This window comes from Schistocerca nitens, chromosome 4 (assembly GCF_023898315.1).
Source record: "Schistocerca nitens isolate TAMUIC-IGC-003100 chromosome 4, iqSchNite1.1, whole genome shotgun sequence".
Lineage (NCBI taxonomy): Eukaryota > Metazoa > Arthropoda > Insecta > Orthoptera > Acrididae > Schistocerca > Schistocerca nitens.
This window is the reverse complement of record NC_064617.1, coordinates 151126084-151134957: the sequence shown is the minus strand read 5'-3', so window position 1 is coordinate 151134957 and position 8874 is coordinate 151126084. Positions and strand designations below refer to the sequence as shown.

General features: G+C 42.3%; 1 pseudogene; it reads left to right on the top strand.

The window, feature by feature from the left end:
• Positions 1-327: 327 nt before the first annotated feature.
• LOC126254279 (5S ribosomal RNA) lies at positions 328-445 on the top strand (annotated as a pseudogene).
• Positions 446-8874: the final 8429 nt, after the last annotated feature.

Here is an 8874-nt window from a genome sequence, read left to right as displayed (position 1 = left end):
CTGTAATTTGTTCATGTCCACCTTGATCTCTGCGATTCATCTAATGCCGCTCTTACTGTTCCATAACTTCTCTGTTATTCTCCTGCTAATTCTATTTTCTGTCATCCTCATCGATGCCCTAGGAAAGAGATCCGTTTCATTTCATTGTACTTCTCATTGGTTCATTTTCTTTATAAACTGTTTCATTTGAAGCTATTCTCCAAACTACTCCTTTTTAGTATTTTTTATTTGTATAAGTTCTGACTACACTCTTTCTTTTTTGAGTAATCCATCTATTGCTACAGTGTTGGTTGTTTCAAATATAATTTCGCTAGCATATGTTATTTAGGCAACGGCCTTGCCGCAGTGGATACACCGGTTCCCGTGAGATCACCGAAGTTAAGCGCTGTCGGGCGTGGTCGGCAATTGGATGGGTGACCATCCAGGCCGCCATGCGCTGTTGCCATTTTTCGGGGTGCACTCAGCCTCGTGATGCCAATTGAGGAGCTACTCGACCGAACAGTAGCGGCTTCTGTCAAGAATACCATCTTACGACCGGGAGAGCGGTGGGCTGACCCCACGCCCCTCCTATCCGCATCCTCCACTGAAGACGACACGGCGGTCGGATGGTCCCGGTAGGCCACTCGTGGTCTGAAGGTGTGCTTTTAGCATATGTTATTTGTGTCTGTGTGACTCTTTTGTAGTGCTTCAGTTCTGTGGCTATTGAGAGTTATTTTGTGTTATGTGTTCCAGGTAACATGATGTGTTTTAATCAATTTGTTCATTCTACTCTGCCATGATGGTTTCTCATTCAGGTTGTGTGTTACTATTTCTCCCAAGTATCTAAACTTTTCAACAGTTTTTATGTCGTGTTCTGCAATTCCAATTTTGTTCACTAGTCGCGGTTCCGTTAACATTATTTCTGTTTTCTCTAAAGATATTTTAAGGACAATACTCTGGGCTATTTCTTGTAATGATTGTATTTTTCGTTTGGTTTCCTGAAGTTCTTATGCAACAGGTGTAAGAATTTCCGGGTATTTGTTATGTTGGAAAAAACCTTTGTATAGAGGAAAATCTCATTAAATACATAAAATAACAAATGACTTATGGAGTCTAATTCTGTGACTTTGGGTTACTAATCTGTCATCTGTCTAAGTAAGCTAGCCAAGTCTGTTGCATCTCCCGTTGTCTCGAAGGAGTCGCTCTTTGAAGACGTGTAATGGACCAGTTGCGTTCTCCCTTTGAACCACCACAGCTTGTAACCGACCTCTGTCACTCGCTGCACGTATGCGCCACTGTGCTGCAAAGCACAACAATTAAGCATTCACAAACATTTTTAACAATATTCCTCGTAGTCTTTGACAGCAGCTGTTCACCGTGTACATGCACTGGACACGAAGCCACGTTGTATTTGAATGAACCACTGGCGCCTTTAATTATGATGCTTCATTTTTTTCGTGAAATTATAGTACGTCTTTCTCCGGAACTGTATCGTCGCGTTCAAGCACATGGCGACTCGTTTATCATGATTCCTTTTATAAACAAAACCCCACTGACAGAGGTTTTTTGTTAGCTTTGAACTCCTGTTCTGTGTGACAAAAGCTGTGAAGATTTCGCGTAGGATTTCTATTGTTTATAAAATGTAAGACACTGCTGCGTAGTAACACATTAATTTATATGGTCAATGGGATGTATACAGCGTGCCTTATCCTTTTCCTTTATCTTCTTCTTCTTTTTCTTCTTCTACTTTGGACATATACAATTGATTCCATGATGAAGTTGAAACTTTCAGGGGTCATAGAAGGGTAAATGTATCAATCTGAGGTAAGGGATCCTTGTCTGGAAAACACCGAGTCCAGAGCTGTAAGGCAAAATCGTTCTGATACCTCTGATTGTGAAATGCTTGTACTGGTGCTGTTGTTGCTAAGATCGTGGGATATCGTGGCTGTATAGACCAAAACAAGGAAAGCAGCATACTGTAAGAGATATGAGCACTTGATCATCTTAGATACTCTGAAAAGCATCTCCTCTACTACGCGCTGTCTGAATCCCAATTTCTCCAGGAGGCAGTATGGATCAAAACAATAGAAAAATGCCCAGTAAATAAGGGCTCTAAAATGGATATCGTAAGAGATATTGACCTTGTTCAGTAGTAAATGCTTGTTTCACAATAGCGAAGATGAGGAAGTGCTAATTGTGAAACTCTAATCTGTGAAAAACAGTCTGCGTCAGAATTAACTGTGGGAGAGATCCTCCCATAAGAGTTGGGTTACTCACAGTTTTTTTATTTCAAAAACAGTTCACGACAGAGGCTTTACTAACTACGTTAATGATAAACATGGTTTTCGCAACTCTAAATTTATTACAAAAGTTTAAATGCAAAAAAATAAGAAAGCAAAACATGAAATTATCTGGTGCACAATTAAACATCGATGAAGGTGAAATTGAGATAATTCAAATAATAGCTGGCAAAGTTAACTGGTGGAGAATTGGAATTTGATAACACTTTATTTCCTAATGAATTTATCGTAGCTTGTCTATGCATAAACAACAGTGACCGTGTAGGTCGAAAGACGAAATGAAATTTTTTGTGCAACTGTGACAATACTCTCGGCAAGACAAACAGAAGATGATGTTGAATCATTGAATTCCGTTCACCCTACCGTGCTGGTGCTGCAAGTTACTCTCACCATAATCATTGATGTAACGTGGGCAGACCACTGATGGCGTGGCTGGCGGTCATCAATGCACATCTAGAAGTTTTCTGCTTTGAACTCTAAATTGGACGCCATCAATCTCCGCTGCAAAAGAGAGCTGCCTTTGAAGTCAGTCACCCTGCTCGTACCGCCTCAGAAGCCAGACTCATTTCTCGTTCCGCGTCTGGAGCTCAGATCCTCGATTTGATCAAAGTTAGAACTAAGAATCCTGCTTTACGCGCTTAGAAAATTTCACCTATCAGTCCTTAAAAACATAGATTTTTTCTGCCAGTTGCGTGATTAATTTATTGTTAAAAATCTCCCACCAAAAACAGACAAAAACATCACATCCGGTAAGCTCTTTTTCCACCATTTTCCTCTCGAAAAAATCAACATAAATTTTAAGTCATTCTGACGTTACATTATGGGCTGCATTCAGTGGTCTTTTTAGATGCCAGGTGGTTTCCTGTAGTCATGGGTAAATAATTAAGGGAGAAAAGTAACTTCGTTCCTTGGTGGCAATCTGCTGACCACCTGCGTAGCTAGAGTTCTTTTAGCGTACTTTTGCCAGGTATTTTAGGATAATTAAGAGATATCTACCTTGCAGAATGTTTCTTTGTCACGAGCCAAATTGCTGCCCCCTGCTTCGCCAAATTCCTCCATAGTTGGCTAAAGCTTTCAGGTCACTTTTCTCTAAGGGGCACAGGCCATCTTTCCCCAGCTGGAACTCGCCTTTTTAATGTGTCGGCCGCCTTCGATCGTATTGTTCCAGGGTAATTGGCTCCGCCACGAAGGTACTGCTGGACCTGTGCCCGGTCTTCCACTTTCATGCGGACAATGCACGTGACTCCAACCACCTTTACCTGTATAGGCCATTTGCCAATTCTCAGAACACCTTGACCCTTATCTGTGGGGTTTCATTCCGCTAGTGTTTCACTCTCAATGTCCTGTCGCATCAACTGCGGCATGCCTCAGCCTGAAAGTTGACCCAAAGGAATCGTTATAACAATATGCACTAGGTCTGTTGCGATACAGTAAAGAAAAGTAAATCAACAGTCACTGTTATCACTTTATCCAACACGAGAAATGTGCATTAGTTTAACAACAATAAATGATGCTTTTCAATCCTGCGCTTAAGATATGCGTGTTAGGGTGCATGTGTACTGGAATACTTTTTCTGGTTCGTACTATCGCCTCTGACGTCGCCTACCCTACACTCTTACTAACAACAGCACTGATACATGTATTCCACTGTCAGAGATATCAGAACGATTTTTGCTGATCTTTCGACTTGGTCGTTTCCTGACCAGGACCCCTTACCTCAAATAGATACATTTACCCCTCTCCGTTATCCGCGAAACTTTGTAAACCCATCACGGAATCGCTCTGTATGTGAATTCCACTCCATTCATCATTGTTTCCCTTTTGCCGTATAGTCAAATATTTGGCTTGTACGACCCGACACTAAATCTCCTTCTCATCGTCAATAAATTTAATGACTTCATCGGCAAAAGGTCACAGAAATTTCCAAGATCCCTTTCTAACCGTGTAACTACAAGGTGACAACTGACGAATGCTACTTTCAACTGAGTCGTGTGCCGGCCGGGGTGGCCGAGCGGTCCTAGGCGCTACAGTCTGGAACTGCGTGACCGCTACGGTCGCAGTTTCGAATCCTGCCTCGGACATGGATGTGTGTGACGTCCTTAGTTAGGTTTATGTAGTTATAAGTTCTAGGGGACTGATGACCTCAGCAGTTAAGTCCCATAATGTTCAGAGCCATTTGAACCATTTGAACAAAGTCGTGACTGTACGTGGACACCTGACCGACTTGGTTCCTGCTATAACCTGGTCTCTGGTTTCCTTATATGGATAATACTTTTCTCGTCTTCTTCTTCTTCTTCTTCTTTTTCTTCTGTGAATCAGCAGTCCAGTATGAACAGTGGCCTCTTCAACGATTCTCCCCCATTTATCAAGATCCATTGCTCAAACTATCCATCCTATACAGTCAATTTTCAGCAGTTCCTCCGACTCCATCCTGCCATTTGGTTCTCGGTTAGTCTCGTCTTCTAACCCCGTGGACTACCATTTAGTATTATTTCACAGTTGTTCTAGTATGCGGATCTGTATAAATGTTGCACAGCTGATGATTGTATCTCCTCCTCCATCTTCCTGTTTCACAGGATGTGCCAATGATTTTTTGAAGTACCTTCTTATCAATGGAATCTATCACTATCTTTTAATGTTGATGACCAAGTTTAAAAGGGGTATGTAATCACTGATCCTACAAGCGTTTTATAAATCATTAATTTGGTGATATGAGTTAAGCGCCTTGAGGAATATACTTATTACTTCTTAAGGTGCTCGCGAGCAACAAACACACTTGAGAACAACGTGCTCGCTACCGGCTCACGAGCTGTGGGACTGCCTAATGTATACACACCTTAATATGACCCCAGGCAGTCGCTCGTCTGCTTCCACCATTGGTGAATATACTAAACACATCCATTAAAAGATGCGGATAGGCAAAATGATAAACGATCAACGATATTGTACCACAAGTTGATTACTCACGTACATCTGGAAAAAAAAATGGTTCAAATGGCTCTAAGTACTATGGGACTTAACATCTGAGGTCATCAGTCTCCTAGACTTAGAACTACTAAAACCTAACTAACCTAAGGACATCGCGCACATCCATGCCCGAGGCAGGATTCGAACCTGTGACCGCAGCAGCAGCGCGGTTCCGGACTGAAGCACCTAGAACCGCTCGGCCACAGCGACCGGCTCGTACATCTGGACACAGCTCTACAAAAACAAAGTTAGTAAATAAGTATTGGGCGAAACTGAATACGTCACAGAACACGTCAATTTCAAATTATGCACTATGGCATTATGGAATTTTCCCTCGGTGGATCCATCATCAGCTGCATTGACTCTTACAGAATCTATGTGTATCGTCTCCTGTTTTTTCCTGAATCTTGCGTTAGCAAATTTCTACATTCATTTGAAATACACCATTCAAAGTTATTTCCAACATAAATCATTTGATATCCCATCTTCTATAAGACCTATTCAGATTGGGTAAATCAAGTAAATAAAATTACCTTAATTAAATACATTACATAAGATAGAATTAAACTAGCTTACAATTCTCATCCAATTCCCATGCATGTTGCTCCTGCATGTTTTCTAATGTATAATAATTTAGTCGCCATACATTAGTTATTCATCTAGGTCATCCTTGAAATCAGAGGAAAAAATCCATGGTCCATCTGCCAACCATTCCCCTTACCGCGTGATAAACTTAGTCAATTTTTATTTTCATTACAATCGTAACTACGCCTTCCAACCCGCTTATTGCATGAAAAGGTCATGTCCAACTTCCATTAGCCTAAAATGAGAATACACACTGAATGTACGATTCAGACACAAGCTGATGAATGAAAACTGTATTTAGTTTACCCTATTTACTCTCTCTTTATAATTTTTTGTAACCATCAAAGGATGTTCTCAGATGCCCTAAACACAAAATTTGTGAACTGTGATGCTAATTTATCAAAATTTTCTTTTCGATGTAATGTTTGTGTTTATCTTATAATACACTATCTATTCCATACTTGTCATGTTCAGAGGCCTTACCCGTCTCTCACTGAATTACTACGTCATCAGAGGCCCTTAAAGGTTTGATCAGTGATTAAATATCTGTTGGGGACGGGCTGAAACTCTCCTCACAATTAGTGCCGCCCTCTGATGCCCTTGACTTTTGTAACAGATGTCACTCTTACCTCTGCTAGAGTAGCTTTATCTTCCATTGAGGATCGCAAAAGCATGTCTTAAGCAAGTGTCTGAGCCAGCCTTATTGCGTATAGAATCCATTAGGAAGGCCTCGCACGGCTGGTCATGGGGCGCACTTCTGGTTTCCGCTTGCTGCCTTGAACACGCTTTGCTTTCACGCTTGGACGTGTCGAACTGCTTGGTATATACGCTTCGTCTTGCGACACTCAAATTGGTACACGGAAGTGTCGTAATCTAGGATCACTTGAGATAGTTACTGCCTTGTGGCGCCTTTGCATAATTATACTTTGCGCGAGTTTTCAGAAACTTCGCAATCTTACATCGTGTGGTCAATGCTAGATGATCCTTCGGTTTCAGAACTTGATTGGAACACGTGGGAATCAGTATCCATTTTCTCTTCAGTCATCTGGGCCTGCTAGCTGCCTTATACCTCACTGATTTGCGACATTAAAAAGAGTTATGGGCGTTAATACGTATATAGAATTATTATTCTACTTTTCTGAATTATGGTCACGTGAGTTCACGTGGTCCATTGAAGGGCGCTTACATGTAAGACAAGAGGCTTTTTACTTATTTTCTTTACAATACCTGCTTATACTGTATTTGAAAAATTTATGACTCTGTGGAAATTTATTTTCCACTCTTCCGATCTTTATTGAACTTCTCACATGTGCTCATACAAGAACCTCGCTCATAAGGGAAGTACATTTGGCTTCATTACGATTAAATAAGAAAGAGAGAAACTGCCTTTAATTTTAAATGAAATTTTCAGCCCATGAGGCATGAGAGTGTTGCAGTGGAGCGTGTCTGCAGTGCGACGAAGTCGATATTTAGCTACCACACGAGCTCACTTCAGTTTATTAGATGTTTTAGGGTAAGTGTGCAGCCCCATTTGCATTGTACGGATCATTACTACAAGGAATATTTCATTTTGTCCGAATAATTTGAGCATTTTCATGTTATATTTAATATATATTGAAAGCCACCTTTCATGCTGCGTTTTAGTACGTGTATCGCTAAGCACCTGCATTCCCATATCACCTATGGTCACTCTTTCGTCTGGTGCAGTAGATTTATCTTTGGATGAAAATCACAGAGAGTAAGTTTATGCTCACTACAGTATACAAGATAAAGTTAGTCAGATCGCGTTGTCGTTCACTTATGAGTCAGATTTCATTCAAAGATGAATGTTTTCAGGGTATCATAACCGGGGTCAGAGCATCTTAGAACACGCAGGTTTAAATTGAATGTAGAGACCGGCGTTCAATAAACAAACACTGGTAGATTGGAAGTGACTAAGTTAAATCCCAATTCGTCTCAAGACATCCAAGAAAATGATGGACAGTCAGCTGCAGTGAAACCAGAAGACAGTCGTGGCTGTCGGTGAAAATGTACCTGTGACGCTGTGGAAGAAATATGGGCGCAGCAACAAGGTTATAGCGCGGAAACAAGTGACAGCGCCTGCCGGAAGCAGACACCAGATGAGGAGATGCGCCTTTTCGCTCTCACGACCCCTCCACAGGAAGGCAGCCAGGGGTTTTCCCCGGAGCAGCCAAATGTCGGCAATTTAGTGCGGAAGTACGTCATCTACCATGAGGGGGGGCTGGCCGGAGCTGCGCGGCTAGAGGTCAGGCGTGCCGTTTCCGTCACGTGATTAATCCTACGTCTGCGTCTGTTCACCGTAAGCCAACTCAGGGCGTGTACGGGAGGGCTCATTTGGTACCACTAAGATTTGCCCTCTTTGCTGTTCTACTCACGAACAAGTGTCACCAGATCTTAATATAAGCTGTTTTTCTTTCTTTGTCGTTTTCCGAGATATTTTCTTTCTTTCTTTCTTTGTACCTTGTCCCGCGCAACGCGGGGTCGGCCGTGTTATTACGGATTTGGCAGTGTTAGTTGCAGATGGTGGCCGGATGCCCTTCCTGCCACCCCCGGAACGTAAGTAGTGTTCCCCAGCTGTCTGCGTCTAGTGTAATCCATGAAATAGTGCGAACGTGTTCAAATGTCTGTGAGTCGTGTAACTGAGGCGGCATGTGGGTACCAGTCTGGTATTCATCTCGCGGGATGTGGAAAACCGCCTAAAAACCACATCCAGACTGGCCGACATACAGGCCCTCGTCGTTAATCCGCCAGGCAGATTCGATCCAGGGTCGGCGCACCTACCCGAGTCCAGGAAGCAGCGCATCAACGCACTCGGCTACTCTGGCGGGTGGTCATTTTCCGAGATATATGTAGGAGAAAAGAATTAGGCTGCCTGACTGCTTGGAACGAACGATCTCGGAATTTTATCAACAATCATTCCGTAATGCGGAAAACGCGTCCTGTAGTGCCTGCCGCTCGATATATGTGAGCAACTCCGCAAAACTCTGGCGCTTACTAAAGGAAAACGTGACGCTCTTCTATG